General features: G+C 40.4%; 1 protein-coding gene across 5 annotated transcripts in view; it reads left to right on the top strand.

Moving 5' to 3' along the window:
• The window catches only part of FBRSL1 (fibrosin like 1), a 3,021,780-nt gene that overhangs the window by 810,998 nt on the left and 2,191,323 nt on the right, over positions 1-19,459 (top strand). The window lies entirely within an intron of this gene.

Here is a 19,459-nt window from a genome sequence, read left to right as displayed (position 1 = left end):
CCTTTTATTTAATTCTTGGTTTGTTGGTAGTATTTTAGCTCGAGCCGTTCCTTTTTATTTAATTCTTGGTTTGTTGGTAGTATTTTAGCTCGAGCAGTTCCTTTTATTTCATTCTTGGTTTGTTGGTGGGATTTTAGCTCGAGTAGTTCCTTTTATTTCATTTCTGTAGTAAGAAGCTTGCCTCTTGGTACAACTTATACCACACATCGAAATTAATTTCTGTACTGGCTTTCAGAAATGCAAAAGTACTAGGCTACCGATCGATTGGCATCTATGATCATGCCCCCTAACTTCTTGCACTGAGCTGGCTGCCCCTTTCACCCCACCCTAGCTACATTACTGATTTGGACTCAAGGAAACAGTTTTACAGATTAAGAAGAAATATCTTTACACAGTTCCTTACAGGTCCTACAAATAGCATGGAATATTTAGCACAGGAAGCTGCATACCATGGGAAGGTACAATATTGGTTGTCAGTTTCCTCACCTATTTATGAATGAGAGATGAACCAGTAAAGAAGCTTTAAAGTTCTGGACAAAAGTCTGTTCTCTAATTTCTCTGGGAAAGGAATTCTACAAAGTGGGCATTGTACACAAGATGCTACTATCTGCTGCTGTACCAGCAGGGTGGGGGTGAGGATAAGAAATAATGAAAGCATGTAAGGTACAAACTGGGAATACTGAGTGGGATGTTAGATGAAGTACAAGAAGCAAACGAATGAAAAAGAGCACAGGTACCCAAGAGCTGGGTATGGGCAAGCCTTTTTCTAGGGTCAGTCGGTCAAGTTGTCACCACAGGGCACAACTCCCTCTTACAGACCTGTTATATAAATAGCTGATTTTAGCAATGCCTGCTTTGAATAAGTCTTTTTCACAGCAGTTTCAGATCTGCTCATAGAATAGCACTGCGTCATCAAGCAGAGAGTCCAGGCATTTGAAAGACTTTACCTCCTCATTAGGAGCATCAGACGAGGACTTGATAGCCAGTAAGGGCATAGCTGGTCTGTGGAACTTCTTGGCACCACGTAACATAGCCATCATCTTTGAAATGTTAAGAAGCACTTTACTTTGGGAATTTGCTGTATTAGATAGTTGTTGAACCAGCTGATAGCATATATTTTGAATCTAAACTGAGCAAGATGGTCAAGCAGCAAGGCATGAGATGCAATGTCCAGTGCCCTGCTGAAGTGCAAGAGGAAGATGCCTATGTATGCCTCTGTCCATGGCAGCTTGGCCTGACAGATGGAACAGTGCAACTTTTACAACATGTTTAGACCAGAGTCCATGTTGGGAGTCAATTAGTAGTTTATTACTGTGGAGAGAGGTGTACCTTGTAAATGGGGTCTATATTAGAACAACAAACATTTGAAATGTCAGGTGTTCTAATATCGACCCGTTTTCCGCGAACGCTGAAAATATTGAAGTAACAGAAAATCGAATTCTTTCCTAGGGAAAGAATTTGGTTGTCCGTTTCTGTTGCTTCGGTATTTTCAGCGCTCTGGTGGAAAGTTACGGGTCAGGTTCAGGTAAGTGTGTGATTGTGTGGACGTGTGGGTTAGGGTAGGTTAGGTAAGTTAGGGTTAGGGCGCGGGTCAGGTAAGTGTGCAATTGTGTGGACGTGTGGGTTAGGGCGCGGGTGAGGTGACTGATAGTGACGGACCTTAAGGTTAGGGTTTGGGTTAAGGTAAATGGATAGTTAGTGGTGTTTGTATAGTTTAGTGTAGGGTTAGGTGTTAGAGTTTAGGCGTGTGTGTGTGGATTGCTGTTTGTTTGGTGTGCTTGTGTTGTGTGTATGTGTTTTGGAACAGCAAATTTTTTCCCTAGGAAAAAATTCGCTGTTCCGAATGTTCGATGTTTTTTTTTTTCGATTGCTAGGGTTCGATATTAGAACACTCGACATTTTGAATGTTCGGTGTTTTAATATAGACCCTTGTAAATGCACAGGCTTTCCAGTTGTTTTATGAGTAGGTTTATTATGGAGCTGGCTACATCCTTTTGTTCCCTCTTAGGAGTAGTTTTGATATGAAGAATCTTGTACAACTGTTGCCTTCAGTTAAGAAGCATCATAGAAGTAGCTGTATCATGTTTGCAGTTTGATTGGCAACCATCTTCAGAAATATAAGTGGGAGGTCAGCTGCTCCATTCCCTTTCATGGCTAGTAACAGTTTCAAGATTCTATATTCTATATGGTGTCACTGGGTCTAGCTGGTGAGGTCTGGCTAGGGTTATTGGAGTCTCAAAATAAGTAGTAAAGTCATCACTGGTGAGTGTGCGAATGGGAGCTACATACATATTTATCAGATTCCCTTTTTAACAGTATGTTTACTTTTCTTCTGATTTGTTTACTGTTGTAAAGAGATCTTCCTTGAAAGCTTAGATAATGGTTCCTTTTGGCAGCTCTCATCAAGGCTTTGCACTTACTGCAGAGGGACTTGTAAACATCTCAGGAGAGTTTGTCCATATTCATGCAGTAGAATAACCTGGTTTTGTCTCTTTCCAAGTACAGGGTCTTGAATCCCAATCCCAATCCCAAACCTGCATAACAGCCACATATCACCACATCCACTTTCACCCTCAAACCTGTACCCACATCGTATATAAAACTACTTTTAAACAAACTTAAACTGTGCTCATCTTCAGCTGATGACCTAAGTGAGTACCTAAAAATAGCAGCCAGTAGCATTGCTTATCCTGTATTAATCCTTATGAATAGGTCAGTCCAGGAATCCCACTTTCCCTTTCTGTGAAAAACGTCACACATTATCCCTCTGCACAAAGGAGGAAATTCAACAGACATTAATAACTTTAGACCTAGAGCAACCTTATCTCCCCTTGCCAAAATACTTGAAAAATGAATTCAAAAACAATTGCTTGACTATCTTCTGCAGGAAGAACTCTTATCCCCTACACAACATGACTACTGTCCTTCTCATAGTACTGGCACTGCCCTTCTAACCTGTATAGATACTGTCAGTAAAGCTAGAGATGATGGCAAACTAGTCTCTTCCTTATTTCTAGACTTGTGTAAAGCTTTCGACACAGTTTGTCACAGCAAACTTCTACTTCAAATGTCCTCACTAAGTCTCTCTCAGCTCACCCTTCTGTGGTTTGAAAGCTACCTGTCCAGTAGGTATCATCAGTAAAATGGCACTCCATGCTCTCTCCTTATAACCCAGTCACCACCAGTGTATCGCAAGACTCAGTCCTTGGCCACCTCCTCTTTAACATTTTCACAAACACCCCTATACTTCCACACAACAGGCCACACTAATACAATATGCAAATGATTCCACTCTCATTTGCACATCTGACAACATGGTATATCTAAAAAAAAAAATACTCAGGAAGCTTTAACAGCCACTGAAACATGGCTTTGTAAGTCACAACTCATGATCAATCCAAAAATGACTAGACTACTACTTTTTTCCCAAATCCCTGTCTCATGAAAAACAAAATTTAAAGCCCTCTCTCTTGATAATACAACCATTGAAGCCACTTCTCATAGCAAACTGTTTGGTGTGATAGTAGATGATAATCTTACATTTGACCTGCATATACAAAATTGAAAAAGAAAAACTCATCATAAACTAGGGATGCTTTACAGAGCCAAAAACTGTTTCACCGACACACAACCAAAACTACACTTGCCACTACTTATCTCCTCCCCACACTTATGGTGCTGTCATCCTTACTAACCTCCAGGCTTCACAAAAATTAAAACTTGAACAATGCTATGGCAAAGTTGCAAAATTTGCAGCACATACCCCTTTCAGAACTCAGCACTGTGTAGCTATGTTGTTGTTGTGTCTTTCGGCTTTTCCCGGTTAGGGGTCACCAAGGCGGAACTCCAGTCCGCTAATGATTGGCAGTAGATTTTTACATGCCGAATTGCCAGCCCTGATGCGCAACCTTCTAAATTGGTTAGAAATGCCACATCAACTAACATATACACAACTTGCTATCTAATTCTCTTCCCTGACTTTCTCTCTAAACACACCATGCGTCTATTTTTCCTCACTTCATATTGCAGTTCCTATTTGTATTAGATTAACTTAACTTTAATTTCTCTACAAACTGTCTAAAGTTTCTCTAAAATGTTAAACAATTGTCATATACCTTGTAACGATTCTTAACCAATGATTTATATCATGTTTAATTTGCTATAATTATTTCAACTGAAGATGTTTTTGTTTTATTTTTGAAGAGTGTAAAATTATTGTTGTTAAAATGTTTTGTAATAATTTGGAGCTTTTCTCCCCGGGGCTCCTATGAAAATGGGCTTTTACCCCAGTTGGCCTTTCCCAGTAATCAAATGTCAATAAATAAATATAGAGGAGAGCCAAGTTTTTGAGTGCCCCCTCCACCCTCCGAGCACTTGATCTGCCTAAGGAGAATTCAGTCTTCAGTAATATTTAGGCCTGAGCTTGGACATATGCACATCTTGGTGCATAAAACTTTCTAAGGCTACCTTTTCACCTCCCCCTTTCCATGGCACTCAAATTTATTTTCCAGTTTCGTCTTACTGCTAAATGAGTTGAGTTGGATTCAAAGTGGCTGCAGGCTTCATTTTTTGAAAAAGCTTAGAAAATTGTTTTGTTTGGTTTCTTCTGTCTCCGGTTTTGTGAATACAGATTAGCAACTTTATTCACCAATCTATTCCAAGATCTTTTTTTGCAAGTTAATATGTCTTCTCCTTTTTTAGGATGTTCCTGCCCTTCAGTTTTGCGCTATGACTTACACTCCTTTATTTTGGACTTTAGGTGGATTTTTCACCATTTCCCCTTTCTCTGTTTTACTAGTTTGGATGTTAGTCCTGTTAGCCTGTTCAGCCATCACAACTCGTACTTCTAATAAATGTGACTGAGGCAAACAGATTACTCATGCCAACAGACATAATATGTGTGTGTACTGTTTAGGCCCTCAAAGGTTTATAGTTTATTACTAAGCTTATGGCCAAAGGAGACCATCGAGAATCTCACCCATGTCACCATATACTGTGGGAAACTCACAACGTCCCCCATTAAATAGACTTTCTCCACATATGGCCAGTGAATCTGAACCTTGTAATATTTGTACAAATTTTAATCAGCCTGCTTTAAGGAGACAGTGAAATGGCTTTGCACTTAAGTATCTATTAGAGCTTCAGCTTAACACTAAGTCTCAGCAAGGACCTCTTTCTTGACAGACTTCAGACATTAATTCTGCTAGTTCTGCAGGCAGATAGGAAGACAAGGCCCCACTCCTCTCCCTGTCTCCCCTCAGCAAAGCCAGGCCCTCTGTGATGGAGGACTCCCCCACCTGCTACTTGTGTGTCTTCCATGGTACTGGTGAGCTGTTCATCAGGACAAGTATCACTGACATTTATCTGTTCATATCCTGTGTTTTCCCCTCCATTGAGGCAGGATCCTCCCTACTGGTCTTCGACTGTGCTGATCTGTTTGGGAGTATTGTGGAATTTCATCATAGACAACTTAAGTCCTCCCTTTTCAAGCCAGTGAGAAGCATGAAGGTGGATCTGACATAAGCATGCATTCTCTCCAGGACAATTTGTGCCACAGAAACAACTGAGTTCTGCACTGCAGATGCCAGACTGCCATTTTGTTTGCCTGTATATTCCTTCCTTCAATCCTGAATTCCTAGCAGTGGCTACTCTGACAGTGGGTGGGCCAAGCCTTGTACCAACAGTGTTGGGGTCCACTTCATCAAGGGATTCAGATTGGTTCCATCTTGCCTGTAACTGGCCCATCATACGCTTTGTAGGCTTCACTAGTGGCTTCGTTGGGTCCTTTATCTGCCCTTCAGATGTGTGTCATGTGCTGAGTACAGTGCAGCCCCACCTGATGTTAACTAAGCCAATGTTGGTTAGGTCAGGGCAGTCTGAAGGATGAACTTCAGCAGTTACTGCGCTGAATAACTTGATATTAGGGGGTCCATTGCAATCTTTGGTAACTTGGTGCAGTAGAGCACCTTTAGGGAGCCATGTCCCTACACTCTTCAGAGGTGGCAGGGGGGACCTTCAGCTGCAGAACAACTGGCTACTCGATTACTTTTTTCATCTTCAGACACAGAAAGTTCCCAAAAAAGACTGAGTAAAGGAACCAAAAAGTCTCACCACTTTCATCAACTAATGAACGATGAAGGTGATATAGGGTCCCTATCATCACCTTCCCCTGTGAAGGACCTGAAGTTCAGTGAAGTTTTACAGGTGATAAAGGAGAATGATAGTTGATTTTCCCAGGAAGTTTCGTCTCCACAGAAGAGATTGCAAGATGCCTGCCAAACTCATCAAGCAACCCTCCTCTTGGGTGGTTCATTTCTCTATTCTTATTGTTCGGGATGCAGTAGAAATTGCATTGGACAGCCAAAACTTTACAGCTGTAAGACCAGAGACATCAAACAGGACTTTCAGACCCTCTACCAAACCTGTGTTATCTCAGTGCAGATAGCTTTCTGCAGCTGCTCTTTGTAGGAGTCCTGCTCCATAGTCGCAGTATCTTTATTCCCCATGTCAAGGAGTCCAGAGCTTTGGACAGGTTGGGGACGTGTACCTTTGTATCTTTGGTATTGTATTTCAAGACACTGGAGTATCCCATGCAGGTACTCTATCTCCAAATGGACATTTTGAGTAAGATGTTGCATACTAATAAATGCCCACTTAATGGGTCCATAAAGATGAAATTCCATAGCCAGACATTAGTCATTGACTGTCAGCAGCCTTATGGTACAGTTTGTTGCTGCATCATAAAGCAAGTTTCAAAGGCATTGGGATGTGTCATAGACATGCTGGAACACCTGTCTGCATCTTACTCCTTTTGCTGATGATACCAAGACAGCATTCATGAATGCATTCATGAATGCACCCTTTAAGGGGCCTGTATTGTTTGGGCCTGAAGTTGCGCAACAACTTCTATGCATGAAGGAGAAAAGATAATCTCTTTCGTTGCTAGGATGACATTTCTTTCTCCGCAGCACTCCTTTTGTAGGACATAAAGGAATAAGAGAAAGCCAAACTCTCAGCTCATCCCATGGAGCCCACACCACCGGGCGTTGGATATTGTCCGTCACCATAGCCAGGGAATCGTTATGGCTAGGCTTGTATAGGCCATAGGGCTGATAGCCTAGTACCAACCTATCAACCTATGAACCATCATCCAGGTACTGGCAACACCACTGGTCCAATAGCCAAATGATGCAACAATTCCAGGGAAGCTGTGGTTCCCTAAGGGAGTTCACATCATTCCACTTTGACTGTCTCCTGTAAGAGGTAGACAAGGGTAGGCTCTTCCTATACATCTCCCAGAGGCACAAAATATCCAGGGTGGGGTGGCTAAAGAAGATTATCAGAAATGGATACTTCATTCCATTCATGTCTAGGACAGAATGCCCATCTATGCCATTGCTAGACAGGCCACCCCATCAGAAAGTACAGGCAGTGAATGAGGTGCAGTAGCTTCCTGCAGAAATAATAATCCAAGAAAACTCAGCAGTGAGGACAAGGGGTGTGTGTGTGTGTGTGTGTGTGTGTGTGTGTGTGTGTGTATATATATATATATATATTTGTGTGTATGTATACCCACACACACACACAGACACACAGTGTATGTATGTATATATATATATATATATATGTTGTGTGTAAATAAACATTTTGGCCCTATTTGCAGTTGACCATCAGCTTCCTCTGAATGCCTCTCCTTATTCACTGGGTCTACAGAATGCAATAAACCTCCTCTGGACTTTTCTCCAACCTAAGCTCAGGGCAGATAAACATAATGAGGCACCCCAGGACAGTATCAAGCATACTGCTGAGGTAGATTTTTTATTTATTCCCTAAATCCTCACCTCTACCAAACACAAGTGCTATCATGGGGATGGACATGCAGTGGGCATGCAGGCATATCCTACCTCTGAGATGACTTAGCCGGTACACTACCTCCCCAAAACAACACCATTCCTGACCTCCACTGGTGTAGAACCATAGTGTACACCTGTGTGCATCCCCTGTACCATGGATGGGCATGCCTGTCCTTCCCTCATCAGTGCCTTAAATGCCCAAGCTACAATCAAACCTAGGTTACCTTAGCCATAGTCAGGCCTTTATCCCTCTGACATGTTGCTGACTGAAAGCCAAGAGTATTATTCTGTATTCCTTTTGGTGCCCAGAAATATGCAGGACCTCAACCCATACTGTATCTCTAACAGAGAGACTTCCAGGAGCGGTTAATCCAAATTTAAAGGGGATGCCACAGCATTGTTTTTTTGGCATCTCTGCCTACAGTTATTGTGGATGCCTCTGCCCTAAGTGGAGGGACTTTTTCATTGGACATACAGTTTGAGAAATATGGTCTTCCCAGGAGTAATCCTTGCACATTTGTATTCTGGGGAAGAGAGCAATCTTGCTAGCCCTCTAGGCTCTCCTGGATGCCCCTGTGAAGTTCTAGATATCCAGTCATACAGTACAGCTATAGCCTGATCTGTTAACAATGTGCCACTAGGGTCCCACCCATTATAATGGGAGGCAGTTAGAGTATGGGAGAGGGCAATCTCAGCCCACCATTTTGTGGTTGTGACATGTATTCTCAAGTTAACTAGTTCTGTTTAAATCAGATGCAGTTGTTGTCTGTGGATGCCCCTTGAGTGGTCGTTCAGTTTGGCCATTGCCAAGGTATTGCTGCAGAGATGGGGATCAGGTTTATTACCTGTTTGTATTAGAAAAGCCAAGTGCCAGAGAGGTTTCTTTGTCCTCCCTTTGCCTGATGTACAGAGCAGAATTGCATTAGTCCAGCACTGGCCTTAGGAACTGATTTTTGCTTTTCTGCAGTTTCTCCTGATAAGTAGCTTAACAAGGCCATGTTTCATAGGGCTAGGGCCATGTCAGTTGCTCCATTTTGGCCTGGACTAGTGAGGTTCCCACTCTTGTGGAGATTTCAAGTGGAACCTCCTCTCAGGGTACCTTTCAAGAAGACTGTTATCTTCACCTTCCAGGAATGCAAATCCATACCTTCAGGTTATAAATTTAACCATCTGACATTTCCATTTGCTTTAATAACCTGGGACCAGGGATTTTCAAGCCTGGTGATAGATATCTTATCCTCTTCTCAGAAGCATTCCACCCAGAAAATGTATGTGGATAAATGGAAAAATGTCTCTGTATGGATCAGTCCTAAGGCCTATAGTAGCTGTTAGAAATGTTTGACTTGAGGCCAAGCTGTTTAACAGTTAAGATATGTCTTCCTGCTATATCCAACTTACCTAACTTCCATGCTGGCCAGAATGCGTCTTCTTTAGTTTCTGTTAACATTTGGAAAGCCTTCCAGAGAGGTAAATTTCTCCCATCTCCTGTAAGGCAGCCTCTTCCGCTATGGGGCCAGCCTGCATTTTGTTCAGGAGAAACTAACAACCAATCTTTCCTCCATTTGAATCAGCATCCTCTGCAGAGTTCAAGTTTTGACCTGGCAAATGCTCTTCAAAGGAGCTGTGATTTCTACCAGAAGGATTTCTGATTTGCGAGTATTGTGAAGTATTATGTCAACCCTCCATATCTGGTCTTCCACATGGAGGAGATTTCACTGGAGACCAACCCAGTGTTTGTCAGACCTTGGAGTGAGTCAAACCTTAAAGGACAACAATGGAATTCTATTATTAAATGCTCAACTTCTCTGTATTTTGTCTCCCTATTTACTGTCCCTGCTATGAATAAACAACAGTACAGCATTTAAAATATTTTAAATGAACTGTTTCTCTCCATTAGAACAGTGCCTTACTATACTGTGTTGGTGTCACTTTCAGAAAACTTTTGTCCCGCCCTGGAAAAGTCTCCAATTCACTGATGTCATCAAGGCCACTGGATACAGGTAGTTTTCTGGCTATTTCCCTCCCCAAACTGACATCACCACTGTGGTGATGGAGAAGAGAAAAAAATTCTTTAGGACATCCTGCAAGAAATCTGTGTAGAGGAAATCTGCCCGCCTGAAGCCAGCACTTTTTTCTCCATACTTTCTGGATGTAAGGTGTTGTGACTGTGACTAGAACTTTTTTAACACCTTTATTAATTTATCACTTTAGATATAGGCAAACATACATTAATATAAAAGAAAAAAAGCATATTAACATTTTTCCATTTACATATGTTACACATTGCATATATTTTTTACAGCTATTATCAGTCCAACATTACATAAGTTGCTCGATTCTGCCTTCCCTTAAACTTCACTCCTCCTGAACACTATTCTATGTGTATTGTTCCCACAATTTCCATTTATTTCTGTGTAATTTGCTCCTTCCCTTTTCTAAGTATTCCACTTTCAGTTCTTATATCTCTGATACAATATTCACCACTTCAAAAACATTTGGTTTAGACTTTGATTTCCATTTCTAGTAGTTGCTTTTTTGGGTGCCACCAGAATTAAACTTTACAGGGCCTTATTATGTCTAGCCAATTCAGATCCGGTGTTCCATCTCAAAAGAATCATTTCCTTAGTTTCAGCCATTTGCCTACCAAATATTTCTGACAGAGTATTCTGTAGGGAACTCATTACACTCCCAAAACATATGCTCCCAGTTACCTTTTTCTTCCCCATCACACTTCCAATTAAAATTCCTAAATCTTTTGGACTTTGTTGCATATTTGGGAGCCATACATATGTTCACCCATTGTTCCCTTGTGAATTGCTTATCCAGTCTCTCTGCTCAATCTTTTCCAATTTCCTGTGATTGATTCTTATTGTTACCATGTAATATCTTATATCCCTACTAATTATCCATTTTATAACAGCAGCTTCTGCTCTTGATTAAACAATAAGTTCTACCAGAGCATGTCTTTCACTTAGGATCCCCCCTTCCCTTTTTCTTTGCCTGTACTCTGATTAGGGAAGGCAGTGTCTAGCCTGCAGTACAAATGTCTTCTTGACCTTATCCCACTCTGTTACGTTTTCCTCTCTAGTTATTTAAGCTGCAGCGGTGCAGTGGTAGCGTTGTCGCCTCACAGCAAGAGGTTCTCTTGTTCGATTTATGGCTGGAGCACCTTCTGTGTGGAGTCTGCATGTCCTCCCTGCGGTCGAGTGGCATTCGAAAGACATGCGTGAATGGGCGTGCCTTCCTTGAAGGTTGGGCATCGAGCTGGCACCTCGGCACCATGAAAATCTACTGCCAATCATTAGCGGACCGGAGTTCCACTGTGGCGACCCCTAACCGGGAAAAGCAGAAGGAACAACCATGGTTCCTTTACCAGTTTTCTGTGCCCCTACTTGCAGTCATCCCTATCTGCAAAATCTCCTTTCTCCATTCTCATGTTGGCTTAGTTCATAGAATACTCTCTGCTGCTTTCTTAATGTAATATACTGTATAGCTGTTATTATTCTCCTTAAGGATTTGTATCCAAAATCCCGCTCTCTCTCTCTCCTTATTTCTTGAATCCCACCCTGCCTCATCATCATCCCATTTTACTTTGAATTATAACCTTCTGCTTGTGTTATGTATATGAACCTTAACTGTGTGTAGCAGTAAAATATCACTTCAAATCAAGTAAATCTTAATTGTATTTTCTTTTGGGTCAGCTTTTATCCATTTAACTCTTGCCCTCTTTCCCTGCCAGATAAACTCCTTCAACTCTTTATTAATTATTGAAAAAGTTAATACAGGGAGAGTGGCATAACGAACTGTTAATGACACACACTATCAAACCTTGAAAATGGCTGCAAATGTGTAAATTCAAAATCTCAGCAGTATCGGCAGTTTTTCACTTCACCGCAAATATATTCAGACCAATTCCTCTCATTCAAGGTTCGTATGTATCTTCTTACATATACAAATAAGTCGCAATGTAGAAAACGACATAAATTCACAAGTACTTTATAAAAAATAAAATTGTAGTTTATTGAAAAATGCAATCTGGCAAGCGCTTTCACCCGTAGGCTTCATCAGGCCAATAGAATAACAAATTCTAAGTGCTGCCTTTATAGTACTAAAATATGACATCACTTCCTTAAAATCAATTAATAAAATATATTTATATTTAAAAACATAATTATCAAAATAATTATTAAAATAATTAAGGTGCTCAGTGACTAATCATGCAAGAAATTCATATTTGTGCAAAATAAAACATAACGTAAAGCTGCGCTATGTTTTAAAAACATAAATAAACTTTCCTTTGTAATAGTACAAATGTGTTGCGCTAGATTCTTCATCTAGCACTTGCACCACTTAGAATATTCTTGCATAATTGTTATTTAATATGTCTCTTTGTTCAAATGAGAATAAACTACTGTTTCAAATGACTAGTAACAGAAAGTTTGTTCACTGTAAATTTCAAGTTCCATAGCTAATAAGAAGCAAAATGTGCAAGACAACCACAGAACTGAACTATTATAAATTGAGACCAAACATCCCTTTGCAACTTTCGTTGCGTGTATAAATCACTGCAATCTTTTCTCTGTACCGTTCAGTTACTAATAACATACGGAGCATACAAAGCAGTGTCAAAACTAGACAGTTGTAAGGGATGATAATATAGACATAAAACATCCCTTTACAACGTTCATTACATATATAAATATGTCACCGTTATCTTTATACTTAAGTACAGTTGCCAGAACTAAAGATTAAATCCACAATGTCCAGTTTAAAACAATTTTGCGTACCAATTATGCATTTCCTAGCTAACGAAATGCCATCATACCCAAATTACTAATTAAGCTTAACTTACTTAAATATTTACTAATAACAAATGGAGTATACAAAGGAGTGTCGAAACTAGACAGTTGTAAGGGATGATAATATAAACATGAAACATCCCTTTACAGCATTCATTACATATATAAATATGTCACCGTTATCTTTATATGTAAGTACAATTGCCAGAACTAAAGATTAAATCCACAATATCCAATTTATAACAATTTTGCGTGCCAATTATGTATTTCCTAGATAACGAAATGCCATCATACCCAATTTACTAATTAAGCTTAACTTACTTAAATGTTATAGCATAGCTAAAGATAGCTATTTTATGCATCATCAAATGTGCAATTATACTATCAGTTCATTATCAAATTATACACTACCTTTTGATACAGGATGTAAAATAATCTAAAATGTGAAATATAAGATATAAACTAAAATATAAATTAACTAATGACAAAAATGAAAATAAAAAATTATGAAATCGTAATGTATTGTTTGTTATTTAACATGTCATGTATACAAGCAAAAACTCAACTTCCTAGTATAAAAATACCAAAGTAAATATCAATAAAATATGTATCAAATATACAATGGTATAAAGCACTATTTGCTCAATCATACCATATGGTGCATAATCATATGATGTTCCCCTATATATATATATATATATATATATATATATATATACTAAATGGCCTTCTAGGAGTAAGACATGGATGAGAAAGTAAATTATTACAAATAAGAAGTGTATATTTATCTATAGATATAACCTATATAGGGTGGAAATAGCAAAAATATGTACAAATCTATAAATATATATATATAAAATATAACACAATTATGTGTCATGTATACAACGTAGAAAAAAAGAAAAAACAACTAAGATATATAATGTGCATATGTAATAAAGCATATGCATATATACCTAAACATTCATTGATGTAAAAAAGCTATATAAAATATAACACATTTATAACATAAAATAAAATAAAAAAAAAATAAAATAAAATAAAAAAAATTCTCTCAAAGTTTTTTCAATTACTTCCTCAAACATTTTTAATTTAGGATGAATCGGGGGATTAAAGATGCTACTTCTAGAAAGTGAAACATCCTGCAGCTCTTGGTCTTTGAAAATTATGGCTAAATTTAAATTCCTTACAAACATCTTAAGTTCAATTAACAGTTTAGGAAGGAAAGTTGACCTATTAGGTACGTATTGCAGCCCTTTTGTGAATAATTCAAAAAAATCTTTAGTGATATTAACATCTGTATAATTATAGATGCTAAAATTATCCAAAGTGTTGATACTACAAATACCTTGTTCACTTGTAACTAAGGAAACTTGAATACCCTCCATGTTTGGGGGTTTATTAAAACTCAACGCCTCTTTCCCCATGCATTCTGTTGGTATTGATTTAATTTCACCCGTGGTCTGCCCTGGGGAAATTGAAAACCCTGTTGCATGTTGTTAGCACTTTTTTTGTGCTAACCTCTCACTTCTTCTAGGCATCTCAGCATTATTGTAACCATTACATGTAATGTGTTCAAAAAAAATGGAAGCATACACATTTATGCATATATTTTTAAATGATTTAAATGTAATTAATTGATGGCAATTGTTCAGTTAATCCGATCACATGGCAGGGTTGTTTTATTTAAAACTTGAGCTGTGCAACAACCCAGTACACTTGAAAAAGCCCTTTACGAACGGGCGAAAGCGCTTGTGTTTATCCTGGTGTTTTATTCGTTGTGCTGTGGATTAAAAGTTTTGTGCATCTACCTTTTCGTTTTTATGGTCGATTTCTACAAATTTGAAGTGTTTGCCAAAGTACGGAAGTGGTGTTTTATTATCAGAACTGTTCTGGGCAGCGTACGGAGAGTGTTGTGTCCTTTTGCTTCTGGATTTCGTGTTTTGGTGTTGCTGAAGTTTTTTCCTACGCATAAAATCCCAGCTTACTTTGTCGAATGCTTTCTCTACAACAATACCTACCAATAACTGGAGTATTTTGTTGTGTTCTGCTTCCCTCCAAATCATCATTGTTCTATTAATGTTGTCAAATGCTAGCCTCCCCTCTACAAAACCACACTGATCGATATCTATCAATTTTGGCAACAGCTTTGCTATTCTTTTAGCTAGTGTAGACATAAACACTTTATACTCATGGTTTAAAATTGAAATGGGTCTATATGAAACTAGATCTGATGGGTGTTTACCTTCTTTAGGTATTACAGCCACCACAACTTTCTTCCAAAATGTTGGTGTGTCCCATCTTTTAAAATGCTAATCTTCCAGAGCTTTCTCAATTTCTTCCCGCCTAACTTCCAAACTTCCACAGGAATACCATGCATTCCTGGAGACTTTCCTGTGGGTTGATTCTATATAACTGTTTTTTTTTTTTTTATTTCAGTTCCTTCTATCTTAACTGTTAGTCATTGAGCCTCATCTGCCTCTAACCTTGGCATACCCAAGTCTTCCATAAATATTTCCATTTGTGCTGGTTCCTGATTTCCACATTTCTCTGTTTTAAACAATTTTTATACAATTTCCAAAATATTTCTTAATACCTCTCCAGGATCTCTGGTTATTTTTATAGGTTCATAGGAGGTTACTAGACTAGAGGCTGTAGGGCCATTACACGCATAGCCATGTTATACCCATGTTCCCTAATTGAGCTTGGTTAGGTGGTCATTATTCTCAGAGCGATTCTATGATCAGCACCAACTGCCTCTGTCCATGAGAGACATAGGTGCCAATCCCAGGGTGAATTTATGGTGGTCTTTCCATTTGTCTAGGTTGCGCTTGAATAGGGTTATTAAGGAGCTCTGCTTCACATGAACTGGGAGTTTATTCCAGAGGAGCAGCAGTAAAGATGTCTGTCTCTCCAGCATGTTCTGTTAATGTCACAGGCTAGGTTGAGATCCCTGGAGCGAGTGGCTCTTGTCTTACTTGATTTGCAGATGTGCAGCATTTCCATTAGGGCAAGGTCAGAAACTGCTTTGTAGGCTAAGCATGTCACCTCTTATCAGCCTGTAGGAAAGGGAGTACAGTGACGGAGCTTTCAATCATTCCATATTGGTTATGTTTTGGAGGCTGTGAATTTTCTTGGTGAGAAACCTCTGTGGTCTTTGCAGCTGCTGCAGCTTTCTTGTGAGGTACATGCAAAATGAGGCATTGTACACTATTAGTAGTCTGATGAGGATCAATTATAGAGGAGTTATAACATCATTAGTCTTGGATACGATGCCCTTAGTTATGAGATGTGCAACGTAGAAGGCTTTCCTTACCACTGTGAGCAAGTGGTGATTGAAGTTTAGATTGTTATCAACCATGTTCCCAAATTTCGCACCACTAAGTTTAACCTTATGGGGGTGCTGTCAGTATTGTAATTTGCAAGGACTTCCTCTTTACCAAAGGGGATAGTAATGCACTTTTTTGCATTTAGATTTAGTCCATGGCTTTGGCACCAATCATTTGTCTGTGTTAGCTCCTTTTGTAATATGTTAACATTGTTTGGGGACTCAATGATTGCACCCAGTTTTGCAATCATCAGTGAACTTAGTAAGACACAGGCCAGCTACTTTCACCTGGACTTCAGAGAAATAGATTCCAGACAGTAGAGAACCCAGCACAGATCCTTGTTGAATGCCACTGGTAACTGGTCTACTGGTAGAGGTGGAATCCCCAACTTTGACAGTATGTGTTCTGTTGGTGAGCCAGTTGGCAACCTATCTAGTGACATATGGGTTAATCATCAGCTGGGAGAGCTTCTCAGTGATACCTGAGATGGGGATTGAGTCAAAAGCCTTGGCTAAGTCAAGATAGGTAGTATGTACTGTTTTGCCTTCTCCAGGCTTTGGTGACAGTCTCGAAGAAGTCCACCAGGTTTAATAAGCGCATTCTACCCTTACCGAAGCCAAACTGAGTCAGGTCAAGAATTTGAAGGTCATCTATGTCCTTAGGTTCATAGGTTCATAGGTTCATACTAGGCTATCTGCCCAAGGGCATTTATAAGCCTAGCCCATAGTTTTGTGGCTTACGCCACCCCTTTAGTTTGGAGAAACTATGCCCATTATTTTGCTGTGCCTCTGTCGAGCAGTGACACTGAGGTAACCCCTGGGGTGTATCTGCGATCTCCCATCCATTGGTCAAGATTCCTCTTGAACAAGGCCAGCGAGGTGCTCTGCCTCACATAAACCGGGATTTTGTTCCACAGCATAGGGAGTCTTTGGGTGATGAATCTATCCCTCCAGCACGTTCTATTAATAACCGTGTCGAGGTTTAAGTCTTCCGCCCTTGTGGCTCTGAGGATCTAGATTTTTGAGATGAAGCATGTTCATCAAATCTGGGTTTGACATGGCCTTGTATGTCAGGCATAGGTCACCTCTGAGCAAGCGGTAAGCAACTGAATATAACTGGAGTTCTTTCAGTCTGGCAGCATAAGACAGATTTTGAGACCCTTTATCCTTTTGGTGAGGAACTTTGTGGCCTCTCCAGCTGCTGCAAGTGTCAGGTCAGATACATTCGAATGGGGCATTGTACTCTATCATTGGTCTGATGAGTGATGAGTATAGGGAGACTATGACTTCCCTTGATCTAGATGTGAATCCCTTCATGATAAGGTGGGCAATGTAGAAGGTCTTCCTAACTACTTTAGCAATATGAGTGTTGAATGAAAGGCTACTGTCAACCTGGGTTCCCAGGTCCCTAATAACTTCTTCTGTGTTCAGGGGATTGCCACCTATATGGTAGCTAGGGGTAACCTTATTTTTCCCGAAGGGTATGACTATGCATTTCTTGGCATTTAACTTTAGGCCATGGCTCTGGCACCAGTTATCCGTTTCTGTGAGACCCTTGGATATCTGTGTTGGATGTGTTTTCAACTATGGCGCCCAGTTTGCAGTCATCTGCAAACTTTGTCAGCCATAACCCTCCTGTGTTTGCTTGTACTTCAGAAAAGTAGATGCCAAACAAGAGTGGGCCCAGGACTGAGCCCTGTGGGACACCACTTGTGACAGGCTTTGAGTCTGACATGGCGTCAGCAACTCTGACCCTGTGGGTTCTGTCACTCAGCCAGTTTGCAACCCATCTTGTAATGTATGGGTTTACATTTAAGTTGATGAGTTTTTCAATGATACCCGAGTGAGGTATTGTATCAAAAGCCTTCGCCAGGTCTAGGTAGGCTGTATGGACTGCCTTTCCTCGTCAATGGCCTTGGTGACTGTTTGAAAAAGTCAACCAAGTTTAAAAGGCATGATCTGCCTTTGACAAAGCCAAACTGGGTTGGATCCAAAGTCTGCAAGTTCCCTATGTCTTTATTTATGAGATCCATTATGATCCTCTCCATGGCTTTGCAGATAAGGCTTGTCAAGCTAATGGACGGTAATTTCCAGGGTCGGTGGAGGCACCGCTTTGTGGAGTGGGACCACAGTCGCTGTCGCCACTCCTGGGTGCGTATCCGGAGGTGAGACTAAGATTAAACAGCTGTCCTAACTGTGGGTTTTAATTCCTCGTTGAGTTCATGGAGCACACAGTCGGGGACACCATCAGGTCCCATGGATGCTGTGTTCTTTCGCTTGGGGGGAGCTGTTCTCACCTGGGCGTTAGAGATGTTTGGGGGCTACAATCATTTGGTATAGATATCTCTCCTTTAGGGGAGGGGAGAAGTTTGCACTGAACCTGTCAGCCAGTATGTTGGCAATGTCTGTAGGATCAGTAATCTTCACATCATTTTGAACTAATTCTGAGCATATTTGGGAGTTTCCTCCTAGGTTTCTGACATAGCTAAATAATGCCTTATGGTTGTCTTTAGAGTCCTTAGCTATTTTTTCTCAAAATTAGCTTTGGATGATTTTATGAGAGCTCTTAGCTTTTTACTTATAGTGATCAGCGGTGTCTTACCTTTTAAGGATTTTGCTCTATCTTGTAGTAGCTTTCTCCTTTTGTTGTAGAGTTTGTTTATGGCTGGGGTCCACCAGACTGGACGATTGCCTTTGGTACAAAGAGTCTTTGTTTTGCTTGGGATTGCCTGATCCATGCAGCCCTGCAGGTGCTGGTAGAAGGCATTTGTAAGTGATTCAGCGGTTTGAGTAATGTTAACCGCCGGCTCAGGGGCCTTAAAGGAGACCACACTAGTCTTTAGAAGTGTGAAGTCGGCTTTGAAGTTCTTTACTGTGGTCTTTTCATTTCGGGTGGGGGCGGGATGAGGACCTCCAGCGAGATTAGTTTGTGATCAGATCTCACCAGTGAGGGTATACTTCGGCGTTGAACATTGTGCTCCCATGTTCGTGATGATGAGATCAAGTATGTTTTCTCCTCTTGTGGGGATGGTGACTAGTTGTTCCATGGCATTTGAGTTTATGAATTCCAGGAACTTTTGGGCTAGAGTGTTTGGGCTTGAGTAGTGTTCCCAGTCTATATTAGGGTAGTTGAAGTCACCTAGTATGATGGTGTTCGGAGATATATTTATCCCCTCCAGTGTTTTCAGGAAGGCCATATGAGGTTCCTGAGTTTGCGAGGGTGGCCTGTAACATGCTACAAATTGCAGAGCAGTCTTGCCTATGGTTAATTGCACCCGGATGGTTTCTGATGCATCGTGCGATGCCACCAATCTTGAGGTGTGGGTGTCCTTGATGAATATGGATGCCCCTCCTCCTTTCTTGGTATTGTCCGGGTTTTGGGGCCGGAACGCATGATATGAGGTAAAACCTGATAGTGCTGGGGTGCTCTCAGGAGCCTTGAACCAGGTTTCTGTCACAGCACAGACATCGATGTTCTC

Source organism: Protopterus annectens, chromosome 4.part0, assembly GCF_019279795.1.
Source record: "Protopterus annectens isolate FY-2018-M chromosome 4.part0, PAN1.0, whole genome shotgun sequence".
Lineage (NCBI taxonomy): Eukaryota > Metazoa > Chordata > Ceratodontiformes > Protopteridae > Protopterus > Protopterus annectens.
The sequence above is the reverse complement of the archived record's forward strand: the minus strand, read 5'-3'. Positions and strand labels throughout refer to the sequence as shown.